At 43.8% G+C, this 27,975-nt stretch overlaps 1 protein-coding gene across 6 annotated transcripts in view; it reads left to right on the top strand.

The window, feature by feature from the left end:
- The window catches only part of GATAD2A (GATA zinc finger domain containing 2A), a 146,726-nt gene that overhangs the window by 28,640 nt on the left and 90,111 nt on the right, over positions 1-27,975 (top strand). For 4 of the 6 annotated variants that reach the window (XM_082268078.1, XM_082268077.1, XM_082268076.1 and 1 more), the window contains exon 1: positions 213-447. The exons of the other annotated variants lie outside the window; for them this stretch is intronic. The gene's annotated coding sequence lies outside the window, so the exon portion shown is untranslated. Of the gene's footprint in view, positions 1-212; positions 448-27,975 lie in introns of those variants that run through there. 6 annotated transcript variants of the gene reach the window in all.

The raw sequence follows: 27,975 nt of genomic DNA, 5'->3' as shown, positions 1-27,975 counted from the left end.
TGACACATTTGTGACTTTAGGATGTAGTTAGAAGTTGTATAGAGAGCGGGATCGTGTCATGTGTGGAGTGATAGAAGAGTGTATATAGTTGCAGTGACAGGGTGCCTGGTGTATATGTCCAGTGTTCCTGTATGGGCTTGTTCCGGTGAGTGGAAGGAGGAGGACCTGCGATCTGTGCTCTGCCCCCATGCTGCTTTCCCGGGCACAGTCAGCCTGAACTTCCATCCACACGGTGTTTTTCTTTAAGAGCCCGCTCCCCTCACCCTGTTTGGGGTCTGGAGGATTAAAGAGCCGGCTGCGCATGCGCGGACAGGAGGCGGCTGGAGCCTCCATGTGTAAGAGGCGCATTATTTGGCAACGTGAGCAGAGGCCAGGACTACCGGGGATCCGTGTGTGCAGGACCCGGCGTAAGAGGCCTCCTCCCGGCCTGGCCCAGCCGGCTACACTGTAAGTTGGGGAACACCAAGAGGGGAGCGGGAAGTTTGTTCTCCGGCTGGATGCTGTGGAATCCTATGGAAAAAGTTGTAGTATTATTTTATTTAATGACTCAGATTCTCCTCCTCGTAGGTGGGGGAGGGGCGCCGAGGATTCATTAGCTGCCACTTAGTAATTAGCACCCTCTCCCCCCACCATTTCACTCGTGTTTCGGGGGAAGGAATGCGGATACACTACTACATCACTGCTGGGAACAATCTTGGAAGTTGATCGCCGATTAGGTGATAATTCTATCTCGCTGTAATTGTTGGCTCTCTTCCGGTTATCCTATTAGAAGTGGGGGTGGGGGAGCAGGTCAGCTGGCTCTCACCCCCCCCCCCCCATTCCAACACCCGTAATCTCGCCTCAACCCTATCGCGGAAACACTGGCTCCACGTTACTCGTGGCTGAGAAGGGGTTAAAAGGTGGTGGTGGGTGGCGCTGGTGGTGGCGGCGGCAGATGATGATGATGCCTCCGGGGAGGTGGTGGTGGGAAACGTCCAGGGACTTTGTAGCTTCATCAGCCGTTTCGCTGTGGTCCTCTTGTAGCATACAGAAGTTTTGTTTTACGGCGTGTAAGGAAGGGGTTAATGTGAGCCCCTCTTGTGTCACAGTGGGGTGCTCCTTACAGCTACTGCCGTGTAATAGGAAAGGTTATTCGGGGTCTGCTTGGTATTCTTCCCTCTGGCAGCGATAGGAGTGGTCATCTCTGCTACAAGGGGTGCTTTATCTGACATTGTCAGTATTGAGGTGTATTACTGCTATAGGTGGAGTTATGAGGGGAGGGGGCCTAGTGTGATCTATGGATCTTCAAACATCCTCTTCTCAGACAGGGTTCACTGTCATAATAAAAGTCCCTCCTCCTCCTTTTTTCCCTTTCTGTCCTTCCTGCTGTGAAAGGTGTATCAGGCCCAAGGGTAGCTTCAGCCTGGATCTTCTTCCCTCGCCATTAATGCTGGCACGCTGATTCTCACTGTGTCCCATAGCCAACAAAAGCCACTTGTGCACAACTTCCAAAATAGACTTTGCTATTATTTTTTTCCCATTTGAGACACAGGTTACCTAGTCTTAGATTGTAACTTTTTTCCAAACCTTAATCTGGAATTTTAATTTTCCAATTTTTAAGTTCTCAGTAATTAATTTTTTATTTTTGCATATGTTGTTCCATTAAGCGTTGTCTTGGTCATATACCAGCGTTCCTCACATTAGATTCTTTTGGAGTTTTCCGCAAAATGTAGTGTACATAGAGAGCTTGTGTGGTAAAATCGGACAGTTGTCACTTTTTTTTTTTTTTTTTATAATTGCTATTAATACCATTTCATGGAAACTTGCATGCATTGACCACACACAAGGTTTGCATTGTATTTACATAAGCTGGGTCCCTTCCATTTCACAAAACAAGGTGATTGCAGTGTCCTTCAGTTTACTCATACAGGAAGTCAGCAACACATAGATAAGCAATTTGCTACATGAGAACTTTGTGAAAAATTACTTTAGTTTTGGACAGTTATGAAACTTTCACTCATTTTCTCTGTGTAGGCTGCCCAAGCTGTGCATCATATTCCCTTCTAATGGACATAATGAAGCATTAAGGTCATCTCTACGCTGCTAAGTTAAAGGGAAACTGTACTAATAAAAACTTGTAAGTTGCAATTGCTGACCTCCTCCTCTTTGAACATATTACTTTCCTTGATGGTTTTTACAGTAGAACTGTGAGTAATTGTGTTTATTTTTCTGTAGCTAAAGGGAGGGTTAGCGCCCATTCAGACTGGCGCAACACGATTTTGTGGGACGACCCGTGAAGTCGCGGTGCACAGCGACTTCGGCAAGACTTGCGCGGACTTCATATAATTGAAGTCAATGCAAGTCGCCTCCAGGTCGCCCCAAAGTAGTACAGGACCCTTTTTCAAAGTCGGAGCGACTTGTGTCGCTCCTATTAGAACGGTTCCTGTACTACTCGATGGCGAGCGACCCACCGCGACTTGTCAGGCGACTTGGTCGCCTGACAAGTCGCGCTAGTGTGAATGGATTCTTATAAAGCTTTGTTCTGCTATCTGTATCCCATTGGGTGATTTTGTCTGGTTTTCACCAAGGTCACCAGAACTAGTGTCCCCATTAGAAGTTTTCCCCTCTGTTACCATTATGGGGCAACCCAGAAATTTGCCATTTTTTCTTTTACTTTCAGTTTTAGGGACAACAGTTAACAGAACAAATGGGACAGCCTGAGGTGGGAACTGGTCAAACTCTACTTCCCAGGTGCTTTCTCCTAGATTCAAAGCAAATTTGTCAAGCCCTAGCTTATACAACTTAAAAGCATGGATTTTTTTTGTTTGTTTCACTGCCTAGAAGGCACAAATGCAGTGTACAACCCACTGGCAACAGTCTTTTGAAATCAATGACCGGCTGAAAAATGTGGTGGTTGGATGCTGTTTCAAGTGGCCTTCGTTTTTAGCCAGATGCATTCAGGGACATATGTCCTGAATGCAGAATCCCTGCTTTTGGAGCATACAGCCCTTAACCTGAGTAACGCTCATAATGGCATCCATCCACTTTAAGCGTAACTCCACTTTTGTTAACATTCCCCTGTAAGTGATCTCTGTACATTACAAGGATTTTAACAAACTTTGTTGCAGATTCCTACCTTTTGTTGTTCTGAAGACATCATTGTTTGTTCTGTGCTGAATGGGCCAAATGGGAGTGGTTTCATAATTATCAGCTGTGGCAGCTGCAGGGTTCTGAGGGAATTTACTGGGCCTGCATCCCTTTAGATATGCTCCTATTGGGAGTATCTCACCAAAATGACATTTTTGTTGCATGGGATGCCAGAAATCTGACTTGTATCTTAGTGGAGACTTCTGCGAAACTTGGTGAGCCAATAACACAAGCAGAAAATGTTTCTGGGGTGTGGTCAGTATACATTCTGTGTACAGAACACCTCCAGGTAGCCATATCGCATTGCTATCTCAGAAAATTGGAACGGAAAGAATGTTTCATAAACATTTACAATATGATTTGGGTCGCAATTGCAACTTGGCACTGCGTAACTTTAACTGACAATTTTACGTTTTTTTTTTACTTGTGGGGGAAAAAAGTGACCATTCTGAAAAACAAAATCAACATTTTTTTTCTTTTTTTGCGGGACTGCGACATTGCGGCAGACAGATCGGACCCCCTAACTTATATTTTTGACACTTTTTTGGGGGTACCAGTGACATTACTACAGTAATCGGTGATAAAATTTTGCACTGTTATTGTAATGCCATTGGCAGGAAAGGGGTTAACCCTGTGGGTGATCAATGGGTTAACCCTGTGGGTGATCAAGGGGTTAAATGTGAGCCTTGGAGAGTGATTCTAACTGGGGGGGGGGGGGGGTGGCTTCTGAAATGACCATGGAGACCTATGATCCGATATAGAAGGATCACATGGGCTCTATGATCATTCCAGGGAGAAGAACAGTCAGCTGTGTTTACTACAGCCGACCTTCCTTCTCTCTCAGCGGGGAACGATTGCGGGTGTCAGGCTGCAATCTGAGCCGCCTGACCCGTGCATTGGGACGGGAGCGCGCTAGCCCCCTAGCTCCTTGTTTGCGACTGCCGTACAGTTACGGCAAATCACGCAGGAGCGGCTACCTGCCGCAGTATATCTGCGGCGGGCGGTCGTAAAGAGGTTAAGGTAGAATTTACACAGAAAGGACAGCTGCCAGAAAGCTTTACCTTTCTAGCAGCTCTCTGTTCTAGACTGTGGTAGGGCACATTGTGGTGCACAATTCATCACTTCAAACACCACCTCTTTGTTTTTTTTGATTTGTACAAAAGTACACTTCATTCAAGGTGCTGTACAGTGCGCTGCGATACAATGCAGCATGCTACCTGGTTGTGTTGCAGTTAGTGGGGGACACTGAAAACCATTTGGTTTTTGTGTGTCCTTGCAGTGACTGGCATGTTACATGGCAGTAAAAACGCCCATCAGCACACTGTGTGTGAATCTGCCCTAATATTTCATCATGTCATTGATTTTAACAGGCTACTGGCAGCAGGCTGTATGCTGCACCTGTTCCTCCCAGGCACTCAAAAAAAAAAAGCCAGGTTTTTTTTTTTTTTTACGTTGTATTAGCCAAACCCCCTGTATGCCTGAGCCCTTATAGCAGAGTCCATTCAGTGTACCTGATCTATTTGGGAATTTTGGGGCAGTAGTTTGATATTTAAAGCTGAAGCAAACTCAATCAATATATATTTAAAGTTACATTCCTGGCATGTGCCGGGAATGCTAACAGTCACATTGGTTGTGCTGTCAACCAAACTGTCAAACCATCAATTTGCTGGTGTCATAACTGATCGCATGTGCAGCACCATGGCAGATGAAGATTAAACCAAGGCCAAGATGGCAGCTTCCTTGGCTAAAAACGATAGGGTTTGCTTCCACTTCAAGACAATAAATAGCATAACTGGAAAATTAGCATTTTCAGGTGGACATCTTAATGACAGAATGGCTATTGTCAGTCGCTGAGTTTGCCTTGTTTGAGGTACTGTTGTGCTCCTGTTTCGGTTCCTATTTTCTGCTGTATTTGGTCCCTTTCACACGGTCTTTCCGATCAGGTCCACCTGGCGTTTTTTCAGGCAGACCTGATCGGATGCTCCATACACCCCTATGGAGCAGAGGATGTCAGCGGTGACATCTCTGCTGACACCGCTGCTATCCAATCCGATCCTGTCTGTGAAAGCCAGATGGATGGAAACCCTATTTTCCATCCGTCTGGAGGATCAGATGAAAACGGACAGGCGGTCTGTTATCCTCTGATCTCCTATAGAGGGGAGTGGAGCTCTGACAGGTCTGTCTCTGCAAAGTAAGCGGAGGCGGACCGGTTATCTGCCTGCTCAGCGAGGATTGCAGATCAATCCCTGCTGAGCAAAGCTCAGTCCGATGGGCGGAAAGCCCCTGTGAAAGGACCCTTAATCAGTTTGTTGGTTTCCCAATCAATCAGTGAATGTTTCCCATTTTGCTTCACAGATGAGAATAGTGTTTTTTTTGAATCCGTCATTTATTGACATTTTTGGTCACTTCAATGCTTATGGTGAAGAGCATTTTTCTACACGGTGATTCAACTTTGAAGTGAGCAACACAGACACCACTATGGAGAGCAGTATAGCACTGTAGGTTGCTATGTTGTTAACTAAAAGGGTTTCCTTAGTAGCAGACAGCAATAATAATCAGAAATAAGTGTGGTCTATCCATCCATCACATGCTAACTCGGTGCCTTTGCATGCATACATATGCATGCTTTCAGTTCTGTGACCAGGTGTATATTAATGGTTTATGAAGAATGGAGTTGAAAAATACTATGGTAGGGATTGCATCGTCATTTTTGGGCCACCATCTTTTATTCAGGTTTCATGTAGAATTGATTTTTTTATTAGGATTTCTAGAGGATAGGGTCATATCGGAACAATCATTAATATATCTTTTCAAGCATGAAGTAGTGAAATGTGTGAAGTTTAATTTTCTGTTTGTGAAAGGGAACATGAAATAAGAATAGTTAAATATAGCATGATCACTATTCTCCAGCTTGCGCACAAAAGGTGTGGGTGTTGTGTGAGAGTCATACTTGTGAAACAGGTGGTGTTGTCATGGGATGCTCTTCCAATACAGACAAAGGGTATATCGCTTGTCTGTTTTTTGCTCCCAGGAAAAAAGACTTAAAGAGAAAAAGGAATGTGGGCAAAGACGAGAGCCCAATATAGTGTTCATTTTAAGTATATGTATGTAAAGCCTTGTAAAACCCTTTCAGTTGGAAATGAAAGGCAAAATATTTGTGTTAACGATATAAAAAAACGTTCTAAACACTCCCTTAGAGAGCTGGGGGAGGAGAGACAGCAGGACACTGGTCTTCCCAGTGAATGTCAGGGTTGGGGGGTGTCAGGGCAGGTGTGATCCTTGGAGGAGAGCAACCGGAGTTCCCAGCACAGCTAGAGAAATGACTATGGTGTGTTCTTCTGCCCAGTGTGGTCAGTTTCTAATAGGGAAGCAGAGGGACTAACAGGAATACAAGGGATTTCACACGCAGGGAGCAATACAAAGAGAAAGGGGTTCTTTTTCATACAAGTAAATGGTACAGCATGCACATATTAGGAATATGAAATGTTGGGTTTTAAATATTCTATAACTCCTGTGACAACGCAAGGCCCTTCCACTGAATTTAGGTAATGGTTTGAAAAAAAATTACACGGGATTCTCAGATTTGCTCCAGCATGTGTTTTTTGTGAGCAGAGAAAACTGTTTAAGTTTTCTGAGTTTGGTAGTCCTGGATTTGGGCCTTGATTTTAAAGGTTCAAAAGAGTCTTGGGCGGGATGGAACCAGTCCTGTGTCTAAGTTTTTCTGGAGTTCTACAGGTTGTGTGTCCCCACACTCGAAAGCCAGGTCTGGTGGGAACTTGGGACAGATGTGTTCCAGCCAGGAGAGGTGACTTTCTGGGGAGACGAGACTGTGTGGGAGAGCTGGGGCAACTAAGTAGGTTGGCTGAGAACTGCGAGAGCTGAGGCAACTAGAGAGTCCAGGAGGGGTATCTGTTGGTCTGGAGTGGGAGAGCCTGGGGTGCTGGGAGACCTTCTCCAGGGCTCAGGAGTGGGCCAGTACTGTGAATTGAGGTGGCTAAATAAGCCTGAAGAGCCAGTGGTCTGGGCGACCAATGTAAAGAGCAGAAGTACTGCTGAAGGGAGTTCTAGGTGGCTTGGCATTTTCCATTACCTGTTCTACTGTGTGAAACTGAATTCCCTGCATGGGCAAGTCTATGAACTTTCTTTCCCTTTTTAAAAAAAAAAAGCAGGCTGCTTTGCTCCTAAACTGCAAGTGTGGACTGACGTGAACTCGCTTAAGCAAAAATCCACTTTTGTGCCGCGACCGTCGGCTCCCGCACAAATGTGCGGGAGTGACGTAATCGCAGGTCCAGCCAATCAGATGGCCGGATGCCGCAAACCCGGAAGAAGGGTGACCGAACATGTCACCCATGGGAGAGGTGAGCGGTCGGCGATTTGGGGCTTCGTTCTAAGGTAAGGATATCATAATGAGCTAGTATGCAATGCATACTAGCTCATTATGTGTTTTGTCTTTCAGGTGTACTTAAAAAAAACAATTCTGAGGTTTACAACCTCTTTAAAAGTCTGCTACCTGGTCTTCCATTTGCTAAGTTTTGGCAGATGGGATGTTTCTGGCCTCATCTGATGCCAGCTTCAGATGTGTCTACTGGTAATTCTAGGTTCTGTTGATCCCCTTCGTCTGCTAACCTGTTAGCATTTGTTTGCTGTTACCCTCATTCTCAGAGTCCTGGGGTCTTTTTTTCTTTTTTCTCCCTAAATTCTCAGATCATTAGAACCCCCCCCCCCCCCCCCGGAATGCTTCAGGGGACCCTTTCAGAAGTGTCAAATGCCAAAGAAAACAAGTGATGGGCTGCCACAATAGTGAGTAATACTACCTCTCCACCTGCAGGTAACTGGCCCTTTGATTTCTTTTTCTAGAACAGACAGGCTCTTTAATGCAAATCTGTGCCTGTCACACACAGGGCAAAGCAGTAGGTTTACTTTAATGACCCCCCTTTACAGTATTCCGTGGTTACCCCCTTTTCTAGCAGGTTTTACATGACTGCTGTTGGCAATCTGGGGGACTCTGGAAAATATATTGCCTCGTGCACATGGAACATTTATTGGCTCCAAAGTCCTAAAGCATAAAAATCCCCTGTGCTTCCCATGCCCAGGATGCCGTGGGCACCATGTGCAGCCACCAATATGCACAAATTTCTGAATGTTAGCAGGCTCCTGTAAACACTGATTGCTTCTGCATCGGCATTTACCTGTACATTCATAATTTTTCCACATTTATGTTTGGGTAAATAACGTGTGCAGTTGAACGCTGATGCAACAGCAATGGCGTTTGCATGAGTATAGCCGTGTACATGGCACCTGTGGCTCCCCTGGTGCTGGAAAACACTAGGGATTTTATGCTTGAGGGCTTTCAAGCTGGTAAACATCTGTATACACGAGGCCCAAATTTTTCCAAAACACAGATTGATGTATATTGAGCTGTGCACTCTGCAATTGACTGTAGTAAGTTTATACAATCAATTGGTATGAAAAACTTGCCTTCCTAACTTTTACTAGCAGTTGTCTATTGCCGGATTGTTGGCATGATGCTAGGCACTTGAATGAGATCAAAAGTGGGCATAAATAGAAGTTTTGCTGCTCAGCAACATGCTGCATCCCCTGGAGCCATGACATCACATCTGTACTTGAATTTGACATCCAGACTGTAGTGTAAAAGAGGTTGCGTGTTGATGAGCATCAACCAGTTGGAAATGTGTACGAGATTAAAGTAATTTTAAAGAAGGGGAGAAGCTTTGGTGTGTTTTTTTTTTTTTTTTTTTTTTTTTTTTTTTTGCATTCTGTGCCAACCCTGTCCTAATAGGCCTACCACATTAGGGGCCAATCGCCATTTTTTTTTTTTTTTCTTTGTCAGTTCTGACTGTTACTTTAAACAAGCTACTGGGCTTTCGACAAAATTCAAATTGTGCTGAAGCTTACTGAAGCCTGCTAGCGCCTTATTTAAAGTGACTGCACATCGTTCAGCTGTGCTTGAAAGGTAACCTGTCCTGAAAAGGAAGTAGACTGCTGTTGCTCTCCTCTTCTCATTGAAAATGCTCTCTGGCTGCCCATGGCTGCAATACTTTCTTATTCACAGATCTGGAAAAGGCATGCCTCTCGAGTTGACTTTCTGTGACTTGTTTCTGCTCAGCACATCAATGTATTGATACTATTGACCACACAGGAAACGGTCGCAGGGAGGAGGGAGGCTGACATGTTTCCAGTGATGGGCACGAGTGTTTTTAAATTTGTGTCTTTGTATTTATTTTTGAAGTCTGCTGTTCTGCGTAGTTCTTGAGAACATAATAAAAGAGCAGAGGGTCAGCTCTCATAGCAGTGAACAGATTGTGGGAAACCAATGTGGAGGTTCCTACTAAGGCACAGGGAGACAAGCATGACTTATCAGCATCTGCACCAGGATATGTGTGAAATAAACTGGGTAAAGCTGCAAGAACGGTGCTTATGTTGTCATTTTTGTTACACAGCCAAGTGTTCATTTATTGTAAGCAATTGGAAACCACACAACAATTGTATACATGGGCAGGTGTGCAATACAGGAGCCCCTAGGATGGTTGTAAGGGCATCCGAGCACTTTCACTTACCTGACTCCACTCAGGCACTCTCCTGTTTTGAAAGTTCCAGTCTGTGGCCATTCTTCGTGTAGGGTTATTAACCTTAAATTGTAGGTAATAGAGGCAGGAGTGCAACTGCAGCTTACAGAGGCGGCTGCTGTGGGTTGGTTGCATGTATCCAGGGGACCTGCTGGAGTGACAAAAAAAAAAAGGTATTCCAGCCTCCTCTGCAATAACTACAGGACAGTGTTGGAGGTGGGGCCAGGCAACAAACGCATCCTTTGGTTATATTGGAAAGTGAAGATCAGCAGGGCAGATTGGTAGTCTGTGTTCTTTTTCAACTATTGTGATTTTTTTTTTTTCCCCCAGACGTGGCAATCGCTTCAAACTGCTCTAATATGGGACTGGAAAAAAAAAAATTAAAGCTGTACTAAAAGATATACAGAAGCTGCCATTGGGGACCACTTCTATAAATGCTAGCTGCCTGTGTTTTTCTTTATTACTATGAGTCACTGACCTGGTGTAAGCATTCAAATCACGGAAGTCCAAATGGAGTCAACTCCTGATTTGCAAAGTTTGGGGTCAGAAACTCAGGAAGTGCTGAAACCAGTCATTTCACATGCCAGCCAGGCAATGTAGGTTTTCAGAAAAAAGTCAGACATGGTAAGGCTCCATGTACACGGGACGCTGGAAATGGCCGTTTAGGAGCAGTTGGGCGTTTTTTTTTTTTTTTTCAGAAGCCCCTGAACCCATCTACATTTTATCTTATCTGTCCATGTACACAGGTGGTTTAGTCATTTGCAGGCAGTTGCGTTCAGGGACTGTTTTTAGAACGCAATTATTTGCGTTCGAACGTGTGTTTCCCGGCGTTTCAAACGCACAAACGCGTCCGAACGCAATGACCTGCGTTTAGCGTTCGCGTTTTTTATTTTAAAGGGGAATCATTTTTTTGACCTCTAGGAACGGTTCTAAACGCAAACGCCCGCTAAACGCGGGTACAAACGCGACCGAACGGACGTTTCAAATGTCCTAAAAATTCCAGCATTCAAAGGGACTTTTAACAACGTCCCGTGTACATGGAGCCTAACTTCCATACAAGCAGACAGGTTTCTTTTAATGTTGACTTCTAGAAACTGATAGACTATTCTTGTGGTTTGTGCATGTGGATTATTTTATTTTTTTTGATTAACCCTGGCAAAATGGCTAAATAGTTTACACCCCTGTGTTTGTTGCTTTATCAGGCAAGGATTTGCAATTCTAGTTGACTGGCTTTTTGATACACACCTTTCCTAGTCGGTAACCTCACTCTGCTACTTCATGGTTTAGTACTACTGCTTCCTAGGTTTTCTCCCTGATTGCTGGATTAAAGTTGACTCAATGGATAATGAATTGCTCTCAGGAAGGACTTATGTAACTGGCCTAGCTGTGCAAAAATGACAAGTTTGTATAGAATTTTAAAGCCCTTGATGGGTAAATTGGGAATATACTGTATGTATTCCAGGTATGAAATTTAGCTTTGGTCAAATTTTAACTCCAACAAGCCTCTCTGTTTACTAGGCCTCTGCATTTTATGCAATTTTCCTGTAGGGAGTCAGCTAAGGCACTGTTTCTCAACTTTAGTCCTTTTAAGGTGGTTCTTCAGACATCGCTGCAAAAATTCAGTCAGCAGTTACAAAAACTGTAGCTGCTGACTTGAAATAAACGCACTCGCCTGTCCAAGGATCCAGCCAGCGTCGTTCTCACCCAGACTGGTCTTTCACTGGTCTTCGGTCCCTGGCGCTTGCATGTTAACTATGGGCAGTCGGCTGTAACACCTTGAGGCTTCACAGCCAACTTCCCACTACGCATGCGTGAACCATGCTTTTCTTTGTGAATAGTTCACATGTCACAGAAGCCTGTGGGCAGGGAGGGGGGAGGAGAACTTCTGCTCAGATTGCCTAGGGTACAAGTCAAATCTACCTGCTCTCCTTCCACCTTCTGAGTGAATTTAACCTCCTTTAATGACCACCCGCCGCAGTTGTACTGTGGCAGGTCGGCTCTGTCCTGCGAAACATAACTACGTCGCTTCGCGGGACCACTAGCGGGAGCCCCGAGCGCCCATTCGCCAGAGAGGAAGCCAATCAGCAGGTCCAGCTGCACAATTGCCCCTCATGGAGACAGAACGGCGGTCTGCCATTGTAAACACGGCAGACTGCTGTTTTGTCAGTTATGAAAACAGGGATCCCGTGTTCCTCTTATTTAGGAACACAGGTCTCTGATCATGCAGAAAGCCCCCCCAGTTAGAAAGCACCCCCTAGGGACAAATTTAACCCTTTAATTGCCTCTGGTGTCAACCCCTTCCCTTTCAGTGTCAGTACAGTAACGGTGCATATTTTTAGCACTGATTACTGTAGTAATGTCACTGGTTCCCCCAAAGGTGTCAATGTCAGGTGTCCGACCTGTGCGCCGTAATGTCGCAGATCGCCCCCATTACTAGTAAAAATAAAATTAAAAATTACCTAAATCTTTCCTGTAGTTTGTAGATGCGATAACTTTTGCGCAAACCAATCACTACACACTTATTGGGATTTTTTTTTTTTAACAAAAATATGTGGCAGAATACAAGTTGGCCTAAAATGATGAAAAAATTCAACTTTTTATTGGGAATGTTATATAGCAGACAGTAAATGTATTGGTTTGTTATATAGCAGACAGTAAATGTATTGGTTTGTTATATAGCAGACAGTAAATGTATTGGTTTGTTATATAGCAGACAGTAAATGTATTGGTTTGTTATATAGCAGACAGTAAATGTATTGGTTTTTATTTCAGAATTGTTGCCCCCCCCCCCCTGTTTTGTTTTAAAGCGCAACAAATAAAAAATCGCCAAAATGATCAAATGGCACCAAAAAGCTTGTATTTGTGGGGGGAAAAAAAACATCAGCTTTATTTGGGTACAGCGTCGCACGACCGTGCAATTGTTAAAGTAACGCAGTGCCATATTGCAAGAAATGGCCTGGTCAGTTAGGGAGTAAAACCTTCCAGTCCAGAAGTGGTTAAGGAAATGATTCCGGATAGCTGCACTTCCAAAAATACTTTTATTGAAGCTTCATATGACAAGCGATTGGCAGATGGCGCAGGGGACAGAGGTAGACGAGTTTTGTGCAAATGTTAGCACTTAAGGTAATAACTACACGCTAACATTTGCGCAAAACGCGTCTACATCTTTGTCTCCGGCTCCATCTGTCAACCACTTGTCATATGAAGCTTCAATAAAAGGATTTTTGGAAGCGCAAAATTTCCTTTGTTACACAGCATGTGAGCTGGGCTTGCACCTGACTAGTGTGTGGGGATTAACTAGAGACTTTCTCACCTGGAGCAGCTTTTTTTGTTCCCTTTTGGGTAAAGTTGAGCAAAACTTAACAATGAACTTTTCCTATCTGCTCCCCTAGGGGGGGGGGGGGGGGAAGTAGAACCGATTTCCCCATCCTTGCAATACAGTGCAGATGAACAAATATATGCAGTTGGCATACTCGAACAGCGGCTGCATGGAATTCTAACCCCGTTTCGGCCGACTTAATTTCCACTTGACTCCCTTTTTGGCTTTCAATCAATGGATGTTTTTGCACAAGGGCATGAGGGGCCCACACCTTCTGTTCTTTACAGAGAATTTAAAGTGGTTGTAAACCTTTGATGACTTTTACCTATAGGTGTTGTAAATATCTCCTAAACTTGCACCGTTTAGGAGATATTTACATTGCATGCAGCCGATGACGTCATCTGCGCATGCACTCTGAAGAAACGGCCGTCCATGCGGAAACCAATAGTAAACTTGGCATAGAAGTGAATTCTGTCTGCAAACTACAAGATAGCCATGTAAAGCAAATTGTCAGTGTTTTTCGCAATAAGTGTAAATAATAGTTCCTTTGAATGAATGTGTTTTTGAGAACAAAGAAAATAAGTGCTCACAGTCCCTGGCTTATCCACCTTTTTTGCGGAAGTACTATCCTGCCTGTCATTCATTAAAAATTGAAGGAGCCAGGTAGAAAAATTGTTGGCAGAACAGCAGCTACATGCAGACAGTTGCTGTTTTGGGTATCTTGACAGCTGCCTGCGCATGGAGGGAGGAATCTGAATATTTTTTTTTTTTTTATCTCGGCTACCTGCCTGAATGAAGAAAAAAAAATATAGGTGTATTTCTAAACTAAAGTGGGACTATATTCACCTTCACTCTTAACAATGCAGAGTCTCGGAGCTCCACACTGGCCGACGACCTCAGCTTGTCTTCTTCAGGTACTGATCTGTGCATTTTTTTTCATTGGCTGAGCTGCGATGACCACTCCCGTGCATGCATGGTAGTTTGTTTGTGTTAGCGTTTCAAAAACTGTGCACTGCACAGGCAAATTGTACAGGCAGGTAAGAAACAAGGATGCAAGACGAGACATAACATCGTTTGTCCCTTTTTTGCATTAAAAACCTTTTTTTTTTTTTTTCTTCATTTTAAGGTGTAATAAGGCAGAACCAAGCACCGCACTCCAGCCCCCTTACGATCCAAGATTGCTTGAATTTTAACATTACCCAAAAATAGCAAAAAATATTTGGCAAAGGTGATGTCATCGCCATTCTCGTTGGGCTGTGAAACAAGGATACTGTGAAGGTGCCCACAATGCTACTGATCAGCCAATGATGTCAGCGTTTGTTAGGACACTGGTGGCTGGCCTGCAAGGTGCCTGAGGTTATTGCACAATGAGTTGTGGCTTTTTGCAACAGAAAGGTAGGCTTGATCCACCGACTAGCTTGGGCACTTTTTTGGGGTATTTTGGAGCAATATTTAAGCATTTTACCAAGATTTCCTGGTTGGAAAAGGCTACTCTAGACCATGCTGCCTTCTTTAGGGCTTAGAGATGGCTTCATCTACCATGTGCTGACCGTGTCTGCCATTCAGATCCCCTGTCCACCTCCAGGCCCTTATGAAGGGGTGGTCCAACCCTTGAAAGGCATTGGCACTTTTTTTTTTTTTTTCCTGTGCATTCCACAGATTTTCTATTGGATTCAGGTCTGGGCTCTGGCTGAGCCATTCAAAAATGCAATTTTCGGGTGAAGCCATTTTTTTGTTGATTTAGAGTTATGCTTTGGGTCATTGTCGTGCTGAAAGGTGAAATTCCTCTTCAGCTTTTTAGTAGAGGCTTGAAGGTTTTTGCCAAAATTGACTGATATTTGGAACTGTTCAGAAGTCTCTCCACCTTGATTAAAGCCCCAGTTGCAGCCAGAGAAAATCACCCCCAAAATAGAAGCCACCACCATGCTTCATCCGTGTGTGTTTTTCATTTATATTTGTTTTGTGATGCTTATTGTTTTTGTGCAATACTTCTTGGAATTATTCCCAAAAAAGTTCAACCTGAATCTCATCAGAGACAGCAGATCGCTGTTCATGTGAATAAGGCTTTCTGGTGGCCCTGGTGTGGTCGGGCACAGACAGGCTGCGCTGGCCTGGAGACTCTTACTACTGTGTCAAAGATCGGACACAATGACTGGTGGGACTGACAAAGTGAGATCGGCGCAGGCGGCCATTGTACATGATCACCGCCACAGCAGTACAATGCCACCATAGTGCTTGTGCATGTCTATGGTTAAATTATATTGTATATTAGGGGAGGGGGTGGAGTAACTAACACAATGAACAGACATATTTAAAATTTTACCGCCAGTATTTTTATAAAGACAGTGGTCATAGCCAATAAAGAGACATCCATAAGATCACATAATGGGTAATATACAAATGCACTTAGTGGAAAGCAAGAATAATGAAAAGGACACAGTATATTTCACAGGAATTAATGGCAGTGGAGGATAATAAATTACTGGATGAAGGATAATGCAAAAAATATATTTTCTATAAAGATGAAAATAAAATTAAATATTAGATCTACAATAAAATACTATATGTATACGTGTGTGTGTGTGTGTGTGTATGTATGTGTAGCATTAAAATGCACAAGATGCATAATTACTACAATATATCGCCTTATACTGATGTGAGCGATACAGTATCTCACAAAAATGAGTACACCCCTCAAATTTTTGTAAATATTTTATTATATCTTTTCATGTCACAACGAAGAAGTGAGTGTACAGCTTGTATAACAGTGTAAATTTGCTGCCCCCACAAAATAACTTCACATGCAGCCATTAATGTCTAAACTGCTGGCAACAAAAGTGAGTACAACCTTGAAGTGAAAATGTTCAAATTAGGCCCAACTAGCCATTTTCCCTCCCTGGTGTCATGTGACTCATTAATGTTAGAAGGTCTCAGGTGTGAATGAGGAGTGGGTGTGTTATAATTTGGTGTTATCGCCCTCTCTCACACTGGTCACTGGAAGTTCAACATGACACCTCATGGCAAAGAACTCTGAGGATGTGAAAAAAAGAATTTGGCCTAGGCTATAGGAAGACTGCCAAGACCCTGAAACTGAGCTGCAGCTTTGTGGCCAAGACCATACAGTGGTTTAACAGGACAGGTTCCACTCGGAACAGGCCTCACCATGATCGACCAGAGCAGTTGAGTGCACATGCTCAGCGTCATATCCAGAGGTTGTCTTTGGAAAATAGACGTAGGAGTGCTGCCAGCATAGCTAAAGGGGTGGAAGGGGAGGGTCAGTGGTCAGACCATATGCCGCACGCTGCATCAAATTGGTCTGCATGGCTGTCGTCCCAGAAGGGAAGCCTCTTCTCAAGATGAGGTTAGCCTGTCAGCGCTTAAACCATATGCCGCACACTGCATCAAATTGGTCTGCATGGTCATCTCCTCTTCTAAAGATGATGCACAAGAAAGCCCGCAAACAGTTTGCTGAAGACAAGCAGACTAAGGACATGAATTACTGGAACTATGTCCTGTGGTCTGTTGAGACCACGATGAACTTATTTGGTTCAGATGATGTCTGCATGTGTGGTGGCAACCAGGTAAGGAGTACAAAGACAAGCATTCTTGCCTACAGTCAAGCATGGTGGTGGGAGTTTCATAGTCTGGGGCTGCATGAGTGCTGCCAGCACTGGGGAGATACAGTTCATTGAGGGAACCATAAATGCCAACATGTACTTAGACATACTGAAGCAGAGCATGATCCCCTCCCTTCGAAGACTGGGCCGCAGGGCAGTATTCCAACAGAACGACCCCAAACGCACCTCCAAGATGACTATATATACAGTAAAACCTTGGTTTGAGAGCGCTTTGCAAGACCAGCACATTTTTAAAATAAATTTTGACTTGATCTAAAAGCGATGTCTTTATATACAAGTAGCGTCATGTATAAAAAGGAGAGAGGAGCCTCTAAAGTGTAGCAATATGGTTACATTTAATGAAGGTTCAATATTTATCAACTCACATGGTTGATGATTAAAACAGGCACATCTAAGAATGCAGGCATCTGGGGTAAAGCTGTCCACATAGACCGTCCTCTGCACAGCCATCTTCATCATCCCTTCCCCGCTGCACTCCACGAGTGATTCAAAGCCTCACTTTCAGGTCACTCTACTGCAGGCTATTCTTCCCGGTCACGATTGCAGACTGACAGTGGTGAGAGCCGGTGGTTCAGAAGATGGTCTATGTGGACAGCTTTACCCTGGATGCCTGCATACTTAGATGTGCCTATTTTAATCATCAACCATGTGAGTTGCTAAATGTTGAACCTTCATTAAATGTAACCATATTGCTACACTTAGAGGCGCCTCTCATCTCTCTCTTATATTCTGTAGCTCTGCTAGATTTTGCTTCTAATCCCCTTGGGAAGGCTGCATATTGTGGATGGACATTTTATGGTTACACAACCTATCGCATTGCTATAATCTTTGTATATAGACTATAAACCAAAGGACTTTCAGGAACGAATCATCTGAGTTTCCATTATCTCTTATGGGGAAATTCGCTTTGATATAAGAGTGCTTTGGATTACAAGCATGTTTCCAGAATGAATTTTGCTCGCAATCCCAAAGTTTTACTGTGTGTATGTGTGTGTGTGTGTATGTATATATGTGTATGTGTGTGTGTGTGTGTGTGTGTGTGTATGTGTATATATATATATATATATATATATATATATATATATATATATATATATATATATATATATATATATATATAATATACCGAAATTATCGGCCGAAATGGGTTAGGCTCATTTTCGGCCGATAATTTCGGTATAATATATATATATATATATATATATCACACACATACACACATACACACACACACACACACACACACACACACACACACACACACACATATGGTGGGTTAACCATGCCGAAATTAATGGCCGCCGTGAGGAAGGAGGAGGGCGCAGCGCAGGTTTTAAAAGTCCCGCCTCTGGCCGGCAGCCCGCTTCTCAATGACATCTCTACTACTACGATGTGTGTATGAATTGTCATACCGGGAGGGCAGGCGAGCGGCCGCTAATAGATATAACTATGTGAGCCTTCACTTCACTGTCAGCGGGACTGTGTGTGAATGAACTGACCTGACACCGGGCGGGGGGAGCGGCCGCTAATAGCTGTAACTATGGGAGCCTTCACTTCTCTGTCAGGCATGCATCTCCGCTGACAGGGAGGTGAAGCGCTCACATAGTTATTAGCGGCCGCTCCCCCCGCCCGGTGTCAGGTCAGTTCATTCACACACAGTCCCGCTGACAGTGAAGTGAAGGCTCACATAGTTATATCTATTAGCGGCCGCTCGACCGCCCTCCCGCCCGGTGTGTCACTTCATTCATACACACATCGTAGTAGTGACATCAACGGGAGGCGGGCCACCGGCCAGAGGCGCTTCTTTTGAATGAAGGACACCGGAGGAGCAGAGTGACAGTAAGGAGATTGAATCGTTGCGATGGGGGGGGGGGACGCTGAGGCGAGCTTACCATTGGTATTAGTATTATACAGCATGAGGGGTTAATGTATTGTCACTGCTGGTCACTGATGCATTAGTGACCGACCAGTGGCAGTTAATTAACCCCTTTGTGCTGCATTAGTGCAACCAGTGTTAATTAACACTGATGCTGGTTGCACTAATGCAGCACAAAGGGGTTAATTAACTGCCACTGGTCGGTCACTAATAGATGAGTGACCAGCAGTGGCAAATACATTAACCCCCTCATGCTGCATAATACTAATACCATTGGTAATTAACCGGTTGCCGACCGCCGCACGACTATATACTGCGGCGGTCAGCCCCGGCCAGGCAGAGTGACGTATCGGTACGTCACTCGCCTGTCACTGACTTGCGAGCCTATCGCGGGCGGGCGCGCGCCCGCCGAGGCGCGCGCCCGCCGCGGCTCGTTCACAGGCAAGTCAGTGCGTGTGACCGGCGGACTCGATGTCCGCCAGTCACACTGCGATCGCTCCTGTGAAGGGAGAAAGACAGAGCAGCTTGTGTAAACAAGGTGCCTGTCAGTTCTCCCTGTGTAAAAGTAAAGATCTGACCGTTCTACTATGTAGAACGGTTGATCTTTGCTTTTACACCAATAGGAATGTCCCTACACAGTAGAAAGCACGCCCCTAGGACACACTTAACCCCTCCCTGTCCAATAAAGTTAACCCCTTCCCTGCCAGTGTCATTTTTGCAGTAACAGTGCATATGTATAGCACTGATTACTGCAGTAATGTCACTGGTAACCCCAAAAGTGTAAAAAATGTCAGTCAAGGGTCCGATCTGTCCGCCGCAATGTCGCAGCACCAAAAAAAAAATCGCAGATCGCCGCCATTACGCGTTAAAAAAAAAACCACCAAAAATGACAAAAATCTTTCTCTTTGTTAGTAAACGCGATAACTTTTGCGCAAACCAATCAAAATACGCTTTTTGCGATTTTTTTTTTTTTTTTTTTTTTTTTTTTTTTTTTTTTTTTTTTTTTTTTTACCAAACATAGGTAGCATAAAACAAATTGGCCGAAAAATGTTAAAAAATTTTGATTTTTACTTTTTTTTTTGGGGAATTTCATATAAAAAAATGTGAAAAATATTGTTATTTTTGCAAAATTTACGCTCTTTTTTTGTTTATAGCGCGTGATCAAAAAATCGCACAGGTGATCAAATACCACCAAAAGAAAGCTCTGTTTGTGGGAAAAAAAGGACGTCAAATTCGTTTAGGTACAGCGTCGCACGACCGCGCAATTGTCCGTAAAGTCACGCAGTAAAAAATCGCAAAAAAACCCCTGGTCCTTTAGCAGCCAAATCCTCCGGGGCTTAAGTGGTTAAATTAACCTCTTGCCAACCCATCACAGTACATATACTGTGACAGGGTGGCAGCGACAGGTGTACGTCGCTACCTGTTTTTGGTGTATGCCCCTCTTCTATCTATTTTAAAAAAAATTTGGGGAAAAAGTAGTTTATCTCAGAGACACGGACTGCTTCACTGTTGTACAGTGTTGTCAGTGTCTGTGATCAGTACACCGCAGAGCAACACCATGTTGAAAAACATTCCCCTCTGGGTGATCCATGTACATTGCAAGGATTTTAACAAACTTTGTTATTTTGAAGAAATCACGGTTTGTTCCTCTGTGCCCCTGTGTTTAGTGAGTCTAATGGGAGTAGTTTCATAATTAGCTGTAGCATCCCTTTAGACGTGTTCCTATTTGGGAGTATCTCCCCAATGACATTTTTGTTCCAGGGGATGTCCGAAATCTGACTTGTATCTCAGTGCAGACTTCTGGGAAAATCGGTGAGCCAATCACATAAGCAGGAAATAGTTTCTGGGGGACGCTCTGTACACGTGTGTACATAACAGCTCCAGGTAACCATATTGCATTGCATTTTCAGAAAATTACAACGGCTGCAGATTGAAAAGGAAAGAACATTCAAATACAATATGACTTGTGTCCAGGGTGGATTTGATTTTAAAGTCGATTTAAAATCCTGATTTAAATCCCTAGTATAAAGGCTTGATTTAAATCAACTCGTTTTTTAAATAATTTTTTTTTTAAAAAGCAACTGTCATCTCTTCCCCGCAGCAGCTCCTCCTCTGACCTGCTGTTGACTCAACAACAGTCCCATTCACTTTAATGGGATGACAAGGCGGGGGACGTGGCAACAAGAGGTGAGTGGATGCCTGCAAAAAGGCGCTGCCTTGATGGATCTGAAATGACCGGTGCTCTTTTTATTGTAAGGACTTATTCTTGCTAGTAGTTAGCATCTTTAAAGTGGTTGCAAACTTCCCATTTACACTTCAGCTCATTCTAATCTGCCTAAAGAAAGCAATAGATTGGTGCCTGTAAAAGATTACTTACTTGTATAATCTTCCTGTAATTCTTCCTGTAAAATTTGACGTTATCGGCGTATGGCCAATTTGTTATTCAATTCACGGCATTATATGTGTGCCATTTCATTAAGAAAAGAATGCCTGGTCTCCCTGTATGTGTGAAAAAGGCACAGCTATGAAGTCTCGCGATTAGCTGTTCTTTTCTCCCCAACTTCCTGCTTCCTTATCTCACAGGGGAAGTTAACAAGAGAGGTCACACAGGGGGAGTGAAAAACGGCAGCATCCTCTTTATACTAAGAGCCAGCATTACACGGAGAGCATTTGTAATCAAAGTCAAGCAACGTTATTAAAGCGGAGTTGCGGCCAAATTTCTTTTTTTTTCTTTCTTTTTTTTTTTTTTTCAAAACCCCCTAGAATAGTCGGGGCTAGTGCATTTAAAAAACTATATCCTCTAAACTGTCCCATGTTTAGTGTACATGCAGCATGAATTACTTGCCTTGTGAAGTTCTTGTCCAGCACGGCCATCTGCGGTGTGGGCAGCTGAAGCCACAGTGTCCCTCTTCCTGGATTTCGCAAGTCCCAGAATGCTATACCCTTGTCACTTCCGGGGCAGGCGCGTCATCCCACAGCTGGTTCCGCGTCATTGCGCATGCCCAGAAGCTGTTCTCCATCCATCGGCAGAGAATGACAAGCCTGCACCGGAAGTGACGAGGTGACACCGGTGCAGGCGCTTTGACTCCTGGGATTGATGACGCTCATCTCCCAGGAGTCAATGCAAAGCAGGAAATGACGTTGGCGGCCCCATAAGGAGTAAGTGGGAGGAATGGAAGTTATTTTTCATGAAAAATAAGGTAAGGGAACATAAAAAAAAAAAAAAGAAATATAACTATATCTATATCCAAATCGATTTTTGAAAGGGATATAGGTATGCATGATGTGAAGTTGAAAATGTTGCTGGAACTCCACTTTAAATAAAGTGCACTAAGGGCGGAAATGACGTCCGCAGGGGGAGCAGAAAGCAGGAGATGACATGGCGTGGCCGAGAGCAGGAAGAAGGAAAAAATGTAACTTTAAAAAAAAAAAAAAAAAAAAGGTATGTTTAAGAAGGTTATGATTGAAATATTTTGTGTAATGTATTAATATTGTAAGTCCTTTTTAATACATTCTAAAAGATTGATTTTTATAGCTGAGTTTACTTCCTCTTTATTTGCAAACAAAATGAAGGTTTCTTATTTAGATAATAAGTTGTCAGGTTAGTGAAACAGGGATCAGTACGGATTAATTTATGCAGTTTGTAGTGTACATAGACTTTCAAAACAATGGGATGAAGGAATATTCCTGAAACTTTGTTTTATCACATTGTTACTGGGAAATTGTGTGAATAAATCAATGCAGTGGATTTTTTGTAAATTTCTCTTTTTTTTTCATTGATGGACACAGCTCCTGTCATTCTTGACCTTTGGGTTATACTTCCCACTACAGGAATAGGACACTAGGCAGAAAACAACTTCTGGCTACACCCATGGGCAGTCATAGGAGGTATAATCCCTCTCCCTGGTGCTGCCTCCTGATCGCTGCACGTGTAGTACAGAATTTCCTGGTACTTGCAGGTGTCTGTGTCAGCAGATGGTGAGTCTGGTGGGGTCCTCACCCTCTGCTGAGGATTGTTCTGCGCTTTGTGCTTGGCAACCAGGTGGTGCTGCCAGCGCGGTGGGGTTTGTCCCTTAGCAGTGTTGCACTTGTTGTGGATTCCCCGTGGTGACTCATGGAGTCTTTGGGGCAGGTTTCCCCACCTGATCCCCTCTCTGAGGCTGCATGGCCCTCCGGGTCCCAAGCATCCATCCCTTCACGGACAGCGGTCCTGGAGTGCCTCGTGTCCCAGGTGGAGGTGGCTTGCGGGCGACGGCTAATCGTACTGCAAAGTATTGGTACTCCTACTCGACAACAAAGATATTGATGCATTAATCAACTCGTGTCAGCACATCTTTTTTGTATGGACACTGTTTAAAAGGGTACAGTGTGAGGTTTAGTATGTGGCTTAATAACGGGAGAAAAAAAACTGTATTGTCCTGTTTCAGCATGACATCCCCCCCCCCCCCCCCCCCCCCCATAGTGTCATGCTTATCAAATCATAGCATCCTCTTCTTAAGGCAAGTTTTTCTGGTGATAGAGATAAAAATAAATAAAAATTGGTAAAGCGCCTTTAGGCAATCTATTGGCTTTAGGTGAGTTAACCCTTTTTCTGACTAATTGGCTGATGTAAAGAGTAAGACAGATGTCTCCTATCTTCTCCTGGGAAGATTTTGCTCTTAAGACAGGTTTGGGGGGGGGGGGGGTAATTTAACTCCTCTGCTGCCAGGTCTTCTGTAGCAGTGCAGTCCCCTGTGTCGCTTTTCAACCTTCAACAAACTTCCTCCTCCCCCAAATCCAGCTGCTGCTGGGTGCATTCAGTCCACCACCCCCTACCTCTGCCCATCCCCCACACCCACCCTGGCCCGTCTGTCTGCACTGTCACTTCCTGGACACGCTGGGCCCAGCCTGTATAAAGGCAGAGGATGCTGGGTAACTTGAAAACTATGTGTTGGTAAGGATCACATGAGCATTTCACTCTGCGTTTCCTTTGTTATCCACGCTACATGGAACAGGTTTATTACCTTTCCTTTTTCACTTGCATCACTGTGTTCATATTGAAAACAATTGATGCAGTTGGTACCAAGCATCCATGACGTACCGAGTACAAAATGTCAAAGCTGCACTACATCACTGTTTAGCTGTAAATAGGTCATATTCTTATATATTACTTCATATAACAAGCTCATATTGTTACCAAGTACCCTTCAAAATGTGACTTTCAATGAAGTTTTGTGATGTAAAACACTTTTACTTTAAGCCAACACAAATACAAAACCCTTTTTAAACTGCTGCGTGTGGGGATTGTGTGTGTGTGTGTGTGTGTGTATGTGTGTATATATATATATATATATATATATTACACACACACACACACACACGTAACTTTCAATAACCTTCAATACCAATATGGTGTCCAAGTTTTTGGAAACTGTATCACTGTAATGTATATGTAATTTATTTAAAATTTAGACTACTTACACACTGATCCGCAGTAAAAACGCATATGCGCCTTTGACACAATTTTTACAGTAGCTTTTCTGCAATTGTACCGTGTTTGTGACTCAAAAACCATATCAAAAACACAATACAGGTGTGTATTTGATGCATTTTTTTTGTGTGCGTTTTTTTATTATTGCCACGTTTAGCGCATTTCAATGGGGAGGTGCGTTTTTTTTTACGTGTGTTTTTTTTTTTTTTTTTTTTTTCTCACTGGTGCCTTTTTAAAGCGCTTTTAAAACTCTCTTTAGTGTGAAAACAGCCTAAGCTGTCTGGTTTCTGTATCTGATCTGTATCAGATCATCTTTAACATTGATTTCTTTTACATACATCTAGTACCAGCTTTATATGGCTTTGAAATGTTACACAATGTAGTTTTAAATCTTGTGCTGGGAGCTGCAGCACAGTTTATTTTTTGTAGCAGGTTACAATGTGACAGGCTTCAACACGGGCTGATAGGTTTGAAACATTTGTGAACACAGCCAAGAATTGCTCAGGATGTATATGATTGTCACCTCTTAAAACAGCATCTCAGCCCAGAAAGTAGATGTAAAACCCCAGGTGAATGCTGAGCAAAGATGGCTGTTTTGGAGTAACAAGCAGATAATAGTGTTAGGAGGAATACTGTGATATGTGAGAGGTAATAACCCGGATGTGTTTATACTAAAGTGGGGCGCACACACTAAGAATATCAGAAGAAAAATTTCTGTACGAGGCACAGTCATTGAATTTTTGTATAGCATAAAAAGGTAACCGATGCGCTCTCTCTCTCTTTCTCTCTCCCTTCCTTCCTTCCTCTCCCTCCTTCCTTCCTCTCCTTCCTTCCTCTCCCTCCCTCCTTCCTCTCCCTCCCTCCTTCCTCTCCCTCCCTCCTTCCTCTCCCTCCCTCCTTCCTCTCCCTCCCTCCTTCCTTTCTCTCCCTCCTTCCTCTCCTTTCTCCCTCCTTCCTCTCTTTTCTCCCTCCTTCCTCTCTTTTCTCCCTCCTTCCTCTCTTTTCTCCCTCCTTCCTCTCTTTTCTCCCTCCTTCCTCTCCTTTCTCCCTCCTTCCTCTCCTTTCTCCCTCCTTCCTCTCCTTTCTCCCTCCTTCCTCTCCTTTCTCCCTCCTTCCTCTCCTTTCTCCCTCCTTCCTCTCCTTTCTCCCTCCTTCCTCTCCTTTCTCCCTCCTTCCTCTCCTTTCTCCCTCCTTCCTCTCCTTTCTCCCTCCCTTCCTCTCCTTTCTCCCTCCCTTCCTCTCCTTTCTCCCTCCCTTCCTCTCCTTTCTCCCTCCCTTCCTCTCCTTTCTCCCTCCCTTCCTCTCCTTTCTCCCTCCCTTCCTCTCCTTTCTCCCTCCCTTCCTCTCCTTTCTCCCTCCCTTCCTCTCCTTTCTCCCTCCCTTCCTCTCCTTTCTCCCTCCCTTCCTCTCCTTTCTCCCTCCCTTCCTCTCCTTTCTCCCTCCCTTCCTCTCCTTTCTCCCTCCCTTCCTCTCCTTTCTCCCTCCCTTCCTCTCCTTTCTCCCTCCCTTCCTCTCCTTTCTCCCTCCCTTCCTCTCCTTTCTCCCTCCCTTCCTCTCCTTTCTCCCTCCCTTCCTCTCCTTTCTCCCTCCCTTCCTCTCCTTTCTCCCTCCCTTCCTCTCCTTTCTCCCTCCCTTCCTCTCCTTTCTCCCTCCCTTCCTCTCCTTACTCCCTCCCCTTCTTTAATAACTAAATAGCCCCAATGAAATGTATATCAACATTTAAGGCTGCACTCACACCTGTGAGTAGCGTCTTTGCGCGTTTTTCTGAGCGACTTTGGTGCATTGTATGCATCGTTTTTGCTATTTGGTGGTTTTTTATTAGCCGACAAAACACGCAAAAGCGCATAAAAATACGCCAATCGCACGTTTTTTTATGTACTTCTATGGGAATAAAAACATGCCAAGAACGCCCAAATCTGCCCTATTCTAACTACAAAAAAAAGATCCAGAGCTACAGGTGTATGGATTTAGGTGACTTGGAGTGGAGATGTGAACCATCTCTAGAGAACCATTGATTATTTTTATTTTTTTTTTTATTTTTTACTCCTCCCCAGCGTTTTAAAAATTCAAGCTACAAAATGCTCAGGTGTGAATGGGGCCTAAGAGTCCTCTAAAAAGTGCTTGTAGTGTAGTACAAATGAGTCCCAAAGACCACATACAGCAGAAGGGGTACACCCCAACAATCAACATTTTCTATGGGTCGCTATATTGCAAAATACTTCCACAAATGTGGGCCATTGATTGCAACCAAGATTTGTTATTTTGTGTGCGCGCGCACAAAAAAAGTATTTTCCTAACTAATTCATTCAAGACCATGTTGCAAACATGAATACACCACAATGAAAGTCTTAAGAGCAAAGCTAAATTATAGACTACAAAATCCTAATTAACAAACATTCAACTACAGATAAATCTAATTATTCATTAAACAGGTGTCCAGCAGTAAAAAGAGTGAGGGCACATGAGGAGGGAAGCACACCACTTTATTGCACTTCATCGCAGTTTTGGCACATGAAATAGGAAGAACGGATTTCATTTATAAGGATTTATTTAACCTTTGGAACTGAACAAATCCTTACACAGCAGTTTTTTTCTAAGACACCACTGGTATCACATACCGTATATACTCGAGTATAAGCCGAGGCCCCGACTTTTACCACAAAAAGATGGGAAAAATGATTGACTCGAGTATAAGCCTAGGGTGAGAATGCAGGGTGGCTGGCATGGTACAGGAGAATGCAGGGTGGCTGGCATGGTACAGGAGAATGCAGGGTGGCTGGCATGGTACAGGAGAATGCAGGGTGGCTGGCATGGTAGAGGAGAATGCAGGGTGGCAGGCATACTAGTGCTGCGGTGTTTCACTTGCCTGTTCCAGAGGCGCCTTCGTTTTAAAAATGGCCCTGACACGTCATTGCGCACACGCCGCTGCCGCATGCGCGGTGACATGTATACGCCGGGCGGCGCCATTTTTAAATCTAAAACACGGAGCGGCCGGGAACTTTTTTCTTTTTTTGACTTGTGTATAAGCCGAGGGGGACGTTTTCAGCACAAAAAAAGTGCTGAAAAACTCGGCTTATACTCAAGTATATACGGTACCTTTTTTTAATTACAAAAAAAAAAATACACCTTTCACCACAACAGCAGGCTAGATCACCACATATTGTATTGAAAATGACACCGCAGCACAGGCACACTAATATTTAAGATTATAAAAGGGTGTTATTTAAAGAAAACCTTCCCATTTTTATGCTGTCAGCAATGGCATTACATGGAAGAGAAATGTCACAAGGCCTGAGAAAGAGAAAATAATTTCTTTACACAAGAAAGGTAAAGGCTACAAGAGGATCAGCAAAGCTTTACTTTTCAGTCAATGTTGTAGCAAATGAGATAAAAAAATTTAACAAAGATGGAACTGCATTCATCTCATGGAGACGTCCAGGCCTTCCACGAGAGTTAGCACCTTGACAGGAGCGTCTTCTGATGAGAATAGTTGAAGAAGATTTTCCATGCAAGTTCACTGCAGTTGGCTAAAGAAGTTTAAAGCCAAACTGGGGTGATTTGTTTCCTGTGACACAATATGGTGTACACTGCAGAGAAATGGCATGCGTGAGTGTCTCTTCTAAAGTCCACCTAGAATTTGCCAGGGCCCATGCTGAAAAAGACTACTGGGACTCTAGGTGTGATGAGACCAAGGCAAATGGTTTTTGGAACTGATTGCTTCAAAACTGTGAGGTGTACAAAAAAATAAAAATGCACGATGGCTACAGTGAAACATGCAACCCCGCAGAAGGGCAATGCTACCACAATGAGTACTGCTGGTGTCGGGGAGCTGCCTTTTCATTGATTCATAGATTCAGATCTGCAGCACTGTATTGAAAGAGAAGATGCTACCATTACTCCATGCCCTTGGTCATTGTGCACTTTTCCAACATGACAATGATCCAAAACACATCGAAGAC

Source organism: Pelophylax lessonae (genome assembly GCF_965119305.1).
Source record: "Pelophylax lessonae genome assembly, chromosome: 1".
Taxonomy (NCBI): domain Eukaryota; kingdom Metazoa; phylum Chordata; class Amphibia; order Anura; family Ranidae; genus Pelophylax; species Pelophylax lessonae.
The sequence above is the reverse complement of the archived record's forward strand: the minus strand, read 5'-3'. Positions and strand labels throughout refer to the sequence as shown.